Here is a 13,756-nt window from a genome sequence, read left to right on the forward strand (position 1 = left end):
TACTATGCTAGTATCCATCAGGGGTATAAGTAGGAAAAGTTAGCACTAATTGTAGGTTTTCTTTTGGAAAGGAATGTGCAGCATAGACTCTCAGTGGTTCCTGACATAATTGCTTTCATTGGAGACATGCCTTAACTCTTTTGGGTCACAGCGAGCTCCATGGACTTTATGTATTTAGCACTGGAAATGCCAACCTACTTGCTCTTGTTGTGTTCCTCTTGTCATTTAGCAGAATTATTATTTTCTTCTGCTCCCAAATGGAAAGATGTCTCAGTATATACTAACTATATACTTTGATTTTATTTTTAAATACATAAAAAATCCTAAAGAAGCAAACACTCCAAAGATTTTTTTTTTTTTTTTTGTGAAAAGTACATATTTCAAAAGAAACACAGCAGCAAAGGACAGTGTGCCTCTGAGGGAAAGCGCCCAAGGGAGGCTTTCAGGGTTGGATTTTAACATCTCTGACCAGTTGGGTGAAAATTGTTTTGAAGATGTATTACATTCCCTGATCAAATGGAAAAAAACGACAACTGCCCTCGTATCTAGGAAACGCCCGATTAACATGGCCAAGAGCCACACATACTATCCCACATGGCCTTGCTGTGCAAACCTACCCATATCCCATCCTTGGCAACTGGGGCAACCTCGTGCCTCTTCACAAAGACCAGCCATCTCAGGAGATCAGGGAAAGCTCGAGACTTCTCATTATTTTCCTTTGGGAGGTCCTAAGGGTAGTTAATGGGTTTACTCTAGCAGGTCCCCCCTTTTCTCCCACTCTTAATACCTGAGTCAACTCTGCAGATCCTTTCACTTTAAATTATTGAGTCTGGAGATTTTGTGGGAAAACTGTTATGTTAGAAGTTTCTCTTGGATTCACTTCGGGGTTGTGTTAATGATTTCCTGGTTTCTGAACTTCCTCTGACCTGGTCTTATGGGGATTTTGTCATTTACAGTCCTGCAAGGGTTAATTTTCTTTGCTGCTTTTAGGGGTTGATGGGAATCCTCCTATATTAATGTGGTTTTTGAAATGAAAAATCTCTACATGCACAAAGAGTGCCTTGGATAGTTTTGCATTTGCAAATAAAGCCCTAACAAATGCTCATTTAAAAAAATATATTTCCCCAGCTGAGCACATTAAGGCTATATGCTACATCTTTGTATTCACTTCAATAAACCAGGTGTGCTTCTGGAGATTAGCTATTTTTTATAAAGAATGATTTTAAAATAAATGACAATGGGCTCATTTCTCTTTATGCTGAGGATAACATTAAAGGAAAACTGCCGTGATTAGTTTTAATATCTCAGATAGCTTAATGAGTACTTACTAAAAATGTGAGTGTGTGTGTGTGTGTCTGTGTGTGAGCACACAAGCACAGAAGGCAGATATATGTGTACACATGTGCCTGAATAATTTTCTAACATCTTAAGTAATACCTGTCAGAGATTTTAATAACCCAGTGCCAGTGAATTATTCTGGTGGCTGTTTTTGCTGAGGCTTTCGGCAGGAAGTCCATTTTCCTGCAGAGCTGGTTTTTTTCTTAAAAAGTGCCAGTCAGAAAATATGAAAATGGATTGGGACTTTATGTGTCATTTATAGTCAATGATTGTGTCCCTCCTTCTAAGTTATCTGGAGCTTCAGTTGCCCTTTTGTCTCACTGGTAGCCTGAGTTGGAGGTCAGTGTAGGGTGTGGAGGTGTACGGGTTAGGTTTGGAATAGTTAGTATGTGAATTACATTAGGAACCAACAAGAGGTGAATTAAAGATGTCCAGGATCTCAATAAACAAACAAACAAATAAATAAATAAATAAATAAATAAATGTCCAGGAATGGGTCACATTAATTTAATTTAATATAAAAGAAACTTGCAATGGGATACAATCGTCATTACATGAATCTTTTTAGTACAGCCCTGTAGTTAATGAACACAGTGAGTGTGTACAGATGGCAAGAGGGTACCCATGGTTGAGAAACTTAGGGAGACAGGAGAGCCCAAGGTGTTAGGTAGGCTAATGTGCCATGGCTAGTCTCAGAGGCCAATCTGGGCAAGGACTTCCATGTAGCCAAAAGGGAGGGTGGTCAGTGGACAGAACGTCAGAAGGATCTGTTATACATCCTATGGAGGAAGAAGACGTGCCTTGGACTTCTACATTTCAAAGTCTGCTACCTACTTCAGTAAAGTTGAGAGCTGATTATTGCCTTATTCAATAATTGACTGGACCTTGAGATTGAGGGTACAATAGTCAAATGAGCCACAGTTTGTTTTTTTTTTTTTTTTTTTTTCTATTTTTATTTGCCTTTGGCTGTGTTATTCCTATCGGTATCTTTTCTAAAAGTTTGAGAAAGGTAAAGTTAAAATCTGGCATTTTTTTTTCTTGTGTTCAGAACTCTGAGTAGTGGTATTAGGGAGGGGATGAGATTGAAGCTGTTGCTAATATTTAGTGAGTTAGCATTCAGGAGGGACCGTTATCTATATTTTCTGTAATCCCGGATGACTGACATTTAGCTCTCTATTTTGAGTTCTTAGTTTTTGGCTTGTTCCTGTATGGGCACAATCTATATAAAGAACATTAACACTTTTTCTTTAGAAATATGACTTAAATTGTTGTTTGTATATGTTTTTAAGAGCCAGGATATGGATGAAAAAAATCCCCATTATTCTTTTCCTCTTATCCTGAGAAGTTGGCTCAATGTAAGAGTAATGAAAATAAGTACAAAAGTAGCCAAATTTAAAATTCTGGTTAAGATGATGGCTCTTTAATAAAAGTACTAAGGAATGGTATTGTAAGACCAAAATGGGTCAAAAATTATGTGTTTCATTTTAGAAAATATGACTGAGAATTTTGGTTAATTAGAGATAAATTGTGCACTATTCATTTATTATTGATAGGCTTTGAAAATGACACAACTTTTCAGGTTGAGCCTGGCAATTTTATATTGTTTGTGTAAATGGGAGAGAGAAGCTTCCTTTTTGTAACTGAACCCAGCTTCCTTCTTGCCATTTATGGAAAGCATCTTTGAGGCCCAATTTAGCTGCAGTGGGTGAGGGCAGCTTACTTTGCTGGGTCTAGGATTGAAATGTGGTGTGATAGCGCTACACATGTATAAAGTTTGTCTTCTTTGCTGAGTCTCTTGATGGATGTCAAGACTTGAGCATCTATACAGAGGTTATTATTGAGCCTTTGTGTGTGTGCTTGTGAATGCCAAGTAATGCTTAGTGTTTGGCATTAAATTTTCACTGGAGCTGGAAGCAAAAGGAAAAATAGGAATTTATGAGAATGCATTTTAACATGTATTTGAGATTACAAAGGGAGATATCAGGCCACTGAGTAACAGAGGTGTCATTAATGTCCTGTCCCAGAGAAGACAGTATCATACTATGACAATGGGTGAGAATCATGGCTTTCTTCACTAGGAACTAGGAAGCATAGCTCATGGCACAGTGGAAATGCTGACAATCAGCAGTTCCCTGGCTGTGTCACTAGAGTTCACCACTCCTTGCCAGATCAGAGCTTACTGGCTGCTTTATTTAAATAGACCCTTTTGGAGAGCTGTTTAAATTTTTTTTTTTAAAAAGTGAACAGATCGGGTTTCTAATTTTAGCTCTGACTGTTTATAATTAGAATTAGAAACATCTTCAAACTTCCTTGTTTACAAACACTTGTGCCAATACTGTTTGCAAGTTTAGAATGGGCCTGTGGGGCAAGGGCAGTGGGGAGTGTAGGGGGCTAGGGACGGGTAGTGGAATTCCTCTGTGTATTCTCTTACTGGGGCAGGATGTCAGAGCACATGCAGTGTGTGTGTGTGTGTGTATGTGTGTGTGTGTGTGTGTGTGCATTTTTCCCTTTATTTTCCTCCTAGGTGAGTGCTTCAAGCCGAAACAGCCAATGCTCTGTGCCTGAGTCACACTGCAGAGCTCTCCATTCTTGGGAATCAAAGAAATTGGTGGTCAGTTGTTATTTGGGACAAGGTTAGATTTGAAATGCCACCCTAGTGAGAAATTTTAGTGACTCATTTTAGCAACTCAGGATCTGCCTTGGATAAAATGCTTTCTCTATTTCCATAATTTCTATATTTATATGTCATTCAGCATACTGTATAGCTGAGTGATTCAAGAAAAACAAATAGAGCTATCCATAATATAAATAATTCTACATTTTATCAAAGCCGAAATACGTATCTATGGTTAGAGCAAGCCCACCTATTAGAGTGATGGGTTCTTTCAAACTGAAATGGAATGCTATCAGGGACCATCAAAAGATGACAGCAGCACAGCCAAATGACAGAGCCCCCACATGATACTCATGGGTTTCAGATGATACATGCCAGAATGATGTGAACCTACTGGGTGCATTGCTTTGAATATAACCCTAATCGTTTCTTGGGATAAGCGTACTTATTCCCTTCAAAGAATCTAAAAAGATATTGCATGCCAAAGCAAGATTTAAAATAAAAAATAAAATTAGAACACATACTCACAGACCAATATCTAATTCTAATTAAAGTGAGGATTCTGTAGGAAACTAAGCAGGTGTGGGCTTTAGCTGTGACACTTGAATCTGCCAGCTGGTAGGGTGACAGTCAGATGCCTGTTTACTCTCTGATATCCAAGACCACTTTAATGTTCCAGGGAGGAAACAATAAACAAAAACTATATATACTGGGCTTGTTGTGGTGACTGATTTTTCCAGAGAAGCAAAAGATGGAAAATGTACGCCTCAAATCTAACTTGGACATAGCTAGCTTCTTTACTGTCATACTGTCATACATGGCATCAATTAGATTAAATGACTATTTTCAGTCTCTACTGAACCTATTTTTTAAAAAAACTATGTAGTATTATTTGTGGATGGATGTATACATATGGGTGTGAGTGTGTTTATAGACATCCTTTCAACTCTTAAAATGTACTACCTTTATACCAACTTGCTATGAATGTTTAAAGGATTTAATGCATTTGCTGTCTTGTATCAGAAGAATGATGGGGGATTAGATGAGGAAAAAGGGCTTTTGGCACAGCTTGCAGGCTGTTATTTTCACCAACTGTGGTGTCAGCTATGATCTTTTTACAGTGTTTCTGACTATGGGGCCTCTTAGCTAGAGATCCCTGGGTCTCTGTGATTTCATTTTTTTATGAAAAAGATGAGAATTTTTTTCATGCTTAGTTTAAAATTCTCTACACCCACTCTGTGGAGAATTTTAAACTAAGATTGGGGAGCAGGAAAGGAACTGAACTAAATGTAAGAAATTATCTGAGCTGTGGCGGGTTCCCAATGTAAAAAAGAGTAACTGAATATACTATAGGGCAATGGGATCTATTGCAAGAAACTGCAAATCAAACTCAGAATTCCCTGTGTTGATGTAATTGATCTGGTATGTATCTCCTTTAGGTCCAGGAAATTTCTTGCTCTCCATCTGTATTGAGTGGAGTAGCAGGCCAAATAGTATCTACTGAGGCCCACTGTGTAGCTAGCATACATGCAAAGAGTAGGATTTGGAGACAAATTGGTTTGGTTTGAGTCTTAACCCAAATTTTTGCTAATAGTGTGTTATTGGGCAAATTACTGAACCTCCCTAATTCAGTTTTCTTATAATCAAAACAAATAAGCTCACAGGATTTTTGGAAGTGTAAAGGTGTACTAGCAATGTGAAGATATTTCACAGGATAGGAAAAAAATTTTTAATAGAAAAATCCTGAAATATTTCAAAACTAAAACAGTCATTAGCATAAAAAAAGTTTTTGATTGCTAACTTATCGCTATAAAAGTTTAGCTAAAGCAACAGCCTTACTTACTATATCTTGAAGTAACAGAATGAATAGTTTGAAGAGAATTAAGAAATTCTAGTCCAAGCACAGGTAATGTAGAAAAAAAAAGGGGGGATTTTTTTCTCTCTGGGGAGGCTGGGATCAAGGCATCCTCTTAATTGCCTTCTTCATTGGACTGTAGACAGGGAGACAGGCAATGACTTCCTAACTTTCTCAGCAAAGCCACAGAAGAGACGGAATTTGACCTCACCAGCCTAGTGACTCTTTTCTTCCATGACTAGTCCAAATACCTATATTCTTATCTTCTAAATAACCTATTTTGCAACCACCAGCCTGAAGTTTAAAAAAATATATAGCAACACAGTTCTTATGAACCAGAAGATTTAAGAACATGAGGGCAATTAGGGATGTTGTGCAAGATATCACTACGTTAAAATAATTTAGCCATTGTTGCCATTCCTCACCTTATACACTATCTCTCTCTCATTCTCACCCTGCTCTTGTGTGTGGTGTGTGTTCTTGTGTGTGTAGGGGAGGGGTGTTCATCTTTATTTCCATATGTTTCCATGGAGCCTAACCTCCAAAGCTTAAGAAAGAGTGGATGCAGTTATGTTGATTACTTTGTGACGGTGTATAGAATAATACAGTTTGGGAGGCATTGGGATGGAGTGGAAAAAACAAAACCCAGTCTTCAAATTGTAGGAGGATGAACTGAACATAATGAGACACAAACAATTTGAAAGCATATCAAAAATTTGTAAAAAGAAATACAAATAATTGGTAGGGTAAAGCCTTTATTTGAGTGCTTTAAAGGAAACTTATAATGGATTTAGTGAATGACGTGGTTTGGCCCTGTGTCCTTACCCAAATTTCATCTTGTGGCTCCCATGGATCCCACATGTTATGGGAGGGAGCTAGTGGAGATTACTGAATCATGGGGACAGGTCTTTCCCGTGCTGTTCTTGTGATAGTGAGTGGGTCTCACGAGATCTGGTGGTTTTGAAAATGGGAGTTTCTTTGCACAAGCTCTTTCTTTTCCTGCTGCCATCCATATAAGATGTGACTTGCTCCTCCTTGCCTTCTGCCATGATTGTGAGGCCTCCCAAGCCATGTAGAACTACTGTAAGTCCAATAAACCTCTTTGTTTTGTAAATTGCCCTGTCTTGGATACGTATTTATCAGCAGCATGAAAATGGACTAATACAGTAAATTGGCACCAGGAGTGGGGTGTTGCTGAAAATATACCTGAAAATGTGGAAGAGACTTTGGAACTGGGTAACACGCAGAGGTTGGAACAGTTTGGAGGGCTCAGAGGAAGACAGGAAAATGTGGGAAAATTTGGGACTTCCTGGAGACTCGTTGAATGGTTTTGACAAAAATGCTGATGGTGATGTGAACAATAAAGTCCAGGCTGAGGTGGTCTCAGATGGAGATGCAGAACTTGATGGGAACTGGAGCAAATGTGACTCTTTTTCTGTTTTAGCAAAGAGACTGGCAACATTTTGCCCCTGCCCTAAAGATTTGTGGAACTTTGAACTTGAGAGAGATGATTTAGGGTATCTGGCAGAAGAAACTTCTAAGCAGCAATGCATTCAAGAGGTGACTTACTTGCTGTTAAAGGCACTCAGTTTTAAAAGGGAAAGAGAGGATAAAAGTTCAGAAAATTTGCAGCCTGACAATGTGATAGAAAAGAAAATTCCATTTTCTGGGGAGAAATTTAAGCCAGCTGCAGAAATTTGCATAAGTAACAAGGAACTGAATGTTAATCCCCAAGACAATGGGGAAAATGTCTCCAGTGCAGGTCAGAGGTCTTCATGGCAGCCCCTCCCATCGCAGGTCCAGAGTCCTGGAAAGAAAAGATAGTTTCCTGGGCTGGGCCTAGGGAACCCCCTGTTCTATGCAGCCTAGGGACTTGGTATCCTGTGTTCCAGCTGCTCCAGCCCTGGCTAAAAGGGACCAAGGTACAGCTCAGGCTATTGCTTCAGAGGGTGAAAGTCCCAAACCTTGGCAGCTTCCATGTGGTGTTGAGCCTGTGGGTGCACAAAAGTCAAGAAATGAGATTTGAGAACCTCCACCTGGATTTCATAGGATGTATGGAAACACCTGGATGCCCAGGCAGAAGTTTGCTGCAGGGGCAGGGCCCTCATGAAGAACCTCTGCTAAGGCAGTGATGAAGGGAAGTGTGGGGTTAGAGGCCCCACACAGGGTCCCTTCTAGGGCACTGCCTAGTGGAGTGGTGAAAAGAGGGCCACCATCCTCTAGGCCTCAGAATGGTAGATCCACCAACAGTTTGTACCATGCCCCTGGAAAAGCCAGAAACACTCAATGCTAGCCTGTGAAAGCAGCCTGGAGGGAGGCTGTACCCTGCAAAGCCATAGGGGCAGAGCTGCCCAAGACTATGAGAACCCACCTTTTGCATCAGCATGACCTGGATGTGAGACATGGAGTCAAAGGAGATCATTTTGGAGCTTTAAGATTTGACTGCCCCACTGGATTTCGGACTTGCATGGGGCATGTCGCTCCTTCGTTTTGGCCAATTTCTCCCATTTGGAATGGCTGTATTTACCCAATGCCTACACCCCTATTATATCTAGGAAGTAACTAACTTGCTTGTTATTTTACAGGCTCATGGTGGAAGGGACTTTCCCTGTCTCAAATGATACTTTGGACCGTGGACTTTTGAGTTAATGCCAAAATGAGTTGAGACTTTGGGGGACTGTTGGGAAGGCATGATTGGTTTTGAAATGTAAAGATATGAGATTTGGGAGGGGCCAGGGTGGATTGATGTGGCTTGGCTGTGTCCCCACCCAAATCTCATCTTGTGGCTCCCATGGTTCCCATGTGAGAGGGACTCGGTAGGAGATGATTGAATCATGTGGGTGGGTCTTTCCTGTGCTGTTCTTGTGATGGTGAGTGGGTCTCATAGGATCTGATGGTTTTGAAAATGAGAGTTTCTCTGCACAAGCCCTTTCTTTGCTGCCTTTCATGTAAGATGTGACTTGCTTCTTCTTGCCTTCCACCATAATTGTGAAGCCTCCCAGCCATGTGGAACTGCAGGTCCAATAAACCTCTTGGTTTTGTAAATTACCCAGTTTCAGGTTGTCTTTTGTCAGTGGCTTGAAAGCAGACTAATATAGTGAAATAAGAAAAAATATAAAACATTTGGAGTAGTGCAAATAGTCTTCTCTTAAACAAAGGAGGGAGGGGATAAATATCTACCTTATCTGAGTATTAGAGAAGAATCTCAGATCAGAGGTAAAAAGGAAAACTGAATATTTGTTATCAGGGAGCAGGATCAGGCTCCCTGAGACATTTGTCAGTCCCTTAGCATTTGTTCAGAACAAACTTAGCCTTGTGGTCCACAGGCAGCAGCTTGGAAGTGATTCCTCTGGCCTGGGAGGAGAGATTCTTCTCTGGTGGTCAGCTCCCAACTCTGGCATGACTGAGGAGAGCTAAAAAGGTATGAGGTCAGTACCAGCTTGAGGGAAGTGTCATGCTGCTGACTGATTGACTGGTTTCCACTGCCTATACTCTTTTTTTTTTCTTTTTTCTGCTTTTCTTTTTTTCTTTCTTTCTTTTTTTTTTTTTTTTTTTTACTTTTAAGTTCAGGGGTACGAGTACAAGTTTGTTACATAGGTAAAATTGTGTCCTGGAGGTTTGTTGTACAAATTGTTTCATCACCCAGGTATTAAGTCTAGTACTTATTAGTTATTTTTTCTGGTCCTTTTCCTCCTCCCAACCTCCACCCTCCAATAGGCCCCAGGGTGTGTTGTTCTCCTCTAAGTGTCCATGTGTTCTAATTATTTAGCTCCCAGTTACAAGTGAGAACGTGCAGTATTTGGTTTTCTGTTCCTGCATTAGTTTGCTAGGGAGAATGGCTTCCAGCTCCATCCATGTTTCTGTAAAGGACATGATCCTGGACCTTTTTATGGCTTCATAGTGTTCTATGATGGATATGTACCACATTTTTCTTTATGCAGTCTACCATTGATGGGCATTTAGGTTGATTCCATGTCTTTGCTGTGGTGAATGGTGCTGCAATGAACATACACATGAATGTGTCTTTATAATAGAACAATATATATTCCTTTAGGTATATACCAAGTAATGGGATTGCTGGATCGAATGGTATTTTTGTCTTTAGGACTTTGAGGAATCACCACACTGTCTTCCACAATGGCTGAACTAATTTATACTCCTACCAACAGTTTATAAGCATTCCCTTTTCTCCACAGCCTCACCAGCATCTGTTATTTTTTTGATTTTTTAATAATACCCATTCTGACTGGCTTGAGATAGTAGTATCCCATTGTGGTTCTGATTTGCATTTTTCTAATCAGTGAAGTTGAGCTTTTCTTCCTATGATTGTTGGTTGCATGTATGTCTTCTTTTGAGAAATGTCTGTTCATGTCCTTTGTCCATTTTTTTTAATGAAGTTGTTTTTTTCTTCTTATAAATTTGTTTAAGTTTCTTACATATGCTGGATATTAGACCTTTGTAGAGTGCATAATTTGCAAACATTTTCTCCCATTCTCTAAGTTGTCTGTTTACTCTGTTGATAGTTTCTATTGCCATATCACCCATACTCTTATTAATGGGGAAGGACACTGGGCAAAGGCACAGGTATGACTTGGGCTAATATTGGAATCCTAGGTCTCCTTAAGACTCTGACAAGTTGTTTAGGCTTCCTTTGGAATGGTTCTGCCTCCAGCTCCTGATTTTTTTTTTTTTTTTTTCCCACAGAATCCCTCGAGTTTTTACTTTATTAAAGTTTTTGACTTTTCTATTAAACCTAAACATCCTATTAAATATCGCAGGCCCTAGTAAATTTTTTTTCTGTTTATAGCTCACTTCTGTGGCCAGACACATTTGGAAGGGGCTGGATTTGTGGAGAAGATTGTCTTGGGGAGAAAACTGTCTGACATTTAGTAAAAAAACAGGCCTGCTTTGACATTGGCAGTATTGAGTAACCTTGGTCTCATTCCTCAATTTCTGAGATCTCATATACCCACTAGGACCAGCAGTAACAACAACAGCTATTCTTTACAAAGACACCACCTTGGTACTTTGCTCAGCACTTTTTAATTTTTCTTTTCTTTTTTTGAGACAGAATCTCACTAGGCTGCCCAGGGTGGTCTCGAACTCCTGGCCTCAGGGGAGCTTCCCACCTCTACTTCCCAAAGCACTGGGATTTCAGGTGGGAGCCACTGCACCAGGCCTCTCAGCACTTTTTATACATCATCTGTTTAATTCTCACAGTAATCCTAATGAGGTAGATACTATTACTCCCACTTCAACAATGATGAAACTCAGGCCAAGTCCTGTGAAGAAATCTGGCCAGTAATCCACTAAGATCTGAACTCTGGACTAGCCTGCTCTGTCTTGTTCTCCATCAGCAAGGAGGGTTTGACATTTAATTAGAGGTCTTTTTTAAAGACTTGTTAAAAATAAAGTAACATATAGATACCTAGAAAGTGTTATTTTCCATGTTTTTCCATGCAATGCAAGAAATTCTGGGTTTTGACCCTCTAATTTATGGTGTAATATTTCATTATGGATTGCTTGCCCACCATTCCTCTGTGTTATTAAAATTATCATTAGGCAAAGAATGTACCTGGTGTTACGTATCATGCACTGCAGGCTGCTTCCTGTCCTCCTGGACCTCTGAACAGGACGCAAGAGGAGCAGGAGCGTGGACCAACCCTGCCCTACCTGCCCCCATGCTTTGGGTTTGCTCCTATCTTTGCTTACCTGTATTAAAAAGATTTTGTGAGACAAAGTTTGCTTTTGTCTCATGGGAAGCAGTGATTGCCCTAGTGGTTTAGATGTCAGTACCCTGGATGACAGAACAATGTGCTTAATTGTTTTGTGGCCAGAGTGAAGCTTGCTTTAGAAGGCCAGGTCCCCCAGTGGTTCACAGGACTATGCTGAATTGAGAAGAAAATCCTCCGGGCCTATCTGAGCTAGACCCAGGAGTGGCAGCATTTCAGACAGACCATCAGGGACAAAGAATTTTCAAAAGAACATGTCTCAAACTGTCAAACTCTAACAGTTGTCAGAATACCTTACTTGAAATAAGTGGAGCCTAAAAATGTGGCTATATGGGTATGAAAAATATTTACCATTTTTATTTATGTAGAAGCTTGCTATACATAGAGATCTCTTTGTATAGCAAGCTGTTTTATCCCTGGATGTTTTAAAATGTAATTCAAGTTGCAAAATCTCATAGACATTCAGCAAATGCCTATTAAATTATAGATTATTGAGGATCTATTATATGTAAATAACTGTTTTGTAGGTCCTGTTGTATAAAGTCAAGCCATAGCTCGATGAAAAAACTTGTCTGGGTCTTCAGAATGATACTAACATTCAGGATGATTGTTGTTTATAGTGAAGGGCAGTCAAAAATCAAGCCAGTTCTGGATATTCAGATAAGTGCAGTGTTTCAGAAACTGAGCTCTGGAGATGGAGGCCTCGGCTGCAATCTCAGTACCATTCCCTAGTAACTGCATAGCTTTAACAAAGGTATTTAAACTCTTTAAGTATCGAGTTCACATCTGTGAAATAACAGTGTTTCCTTCCTTATAAGCTTACTATGAACAATAAATAAGACCCTATATGAACTGCCACTCCAAAGAACCCACTCAAGCTGCTTTAACTATTATTATTCACAGCAGAGTGTTACTGGGTCAAATTAAGCTAACTGGTAACTATGCCTCTTAGTTAACTTGAAACTAAGGTATTTGAATTTCTATGGCTTTTAGAAAATAGCTTTATTGAGATATAATGTACATGCCATACATCTCTCCCTTTTAAAATACACAATTTCATGGCTTCTAGTATATTCAGAGTTGTATAACCATCACCACAATCTAATTTTAGAATATTCTGCATCTTTTTTGGACTTAATAAATCAATGTCTTTGTTTTAAAGACATTACAAACCTCCAAATAAAGACATTTACAAAATCTCCAAAATGTGACTTTGACATAAAAAGAGTTCAGAATTTAGGAGGGAGAATTTCAATAATGTGGAGGAAACCAAAATGACTTCAATATTCAGAGGCCATCTCTACTCTGTGAACTCACAGGGGTGCAGAGGTACAAACTCACAGGGGTGCAGAGGAGAACTCACAGGGGTGCAGAGCAGAACTCACAGGGGTGCAGAGGAGAACTCACAGAGGTGCAGAGGTATGAACTCACAGGGGTGCAGAGGGGTGCACAAGGGTGCAGGGTGGTAGTTAGTTAAGGTAGGAAATGGCCTCTGAGATTTGTGGGTTTAGCATGGGTGGAACTAGGTACTGCACAAAAAGGGGACAGGTGCTTCTGCAAAGAGGAGAAGGGCTAGGGCACAGCAGAACTGTTGGTCTTTCAGTGTCTTCCCTCTGTCCTGGGCATGGGCCACTTCATTTCCCTTAACAAGCTCTACTCTGGGCAAAGCCCTTGCTGAGGACTTGACACAGCACTCAGCCATTGCTAATGAGGTTTCAGGGGTGCCTTTCTAATATAAATAAAGGATTATAGGTGCACCCCCTTTTAATCTCCCCCTCCCCTTCCATAAGCCTTAGTCATGGGTTGCTGCAGGCACGTGGCCACAGGGGACCGTCTATGCCTAAGGCTATCAGTGGAGATAGCTATTTAAGAGGTTTTACTTTTACATGTGAGCAGCCAAATTGTGCATGTAACAATGGGGACCAATTATTGCACAACAGAGCATCCCCGATGAAACATAGAGAGTGTGTGTTTAATATGCAATGAATGGCACCATCTTTTCCTAAACAATGAGAATATTTTCATGGCATTTGGGAGATGGGGAATTCCATTCTTGAAGTTTCAATTGTTTGTGAAACTGATGTGTACTATCATTTCATCCACAGTGTTCAAAACAATCATCTCTAAATAATAAAACAAATAATAAAATATCTCCATTAAGTTTATATGTACAGAATATATAACTTTTTTAGGTTTGAAGTGCCATTTATATAATTT

The 13,756-nt window shown here is 39.8% G+C and overlaps 1 protein-coding gene across 3 annotated transcripts in view; it reads left to right on the forward strand.

The window, feature by feature from the left end:
* Window positions 1-13,756, forward strand: part of ESRRG (estrogen related receptor gamma) — a 595,005-nt gene that overhangs the window by 44,467 nt on the left and 536,782 nt on the right. The window lies entirely within an intron of this gene.

This window comes from Chlorocebus sabaeus, chromosome 25 (genome assembly GCF_047675955.1).
Source record: "Chlorocebus sabaeus isolate Y175 chromosome 25, mChlSab1.0.hap1, whole genome shotgun sequence".
In the NCBI taxonomy this organism is placed as follows: domain Eukaryota; kingdom Metazoa; phylum Chordata; class Mammalia; order Primates; family Cercopithecidae; genus Chlorocebus; species Chlorocebus sabaeus.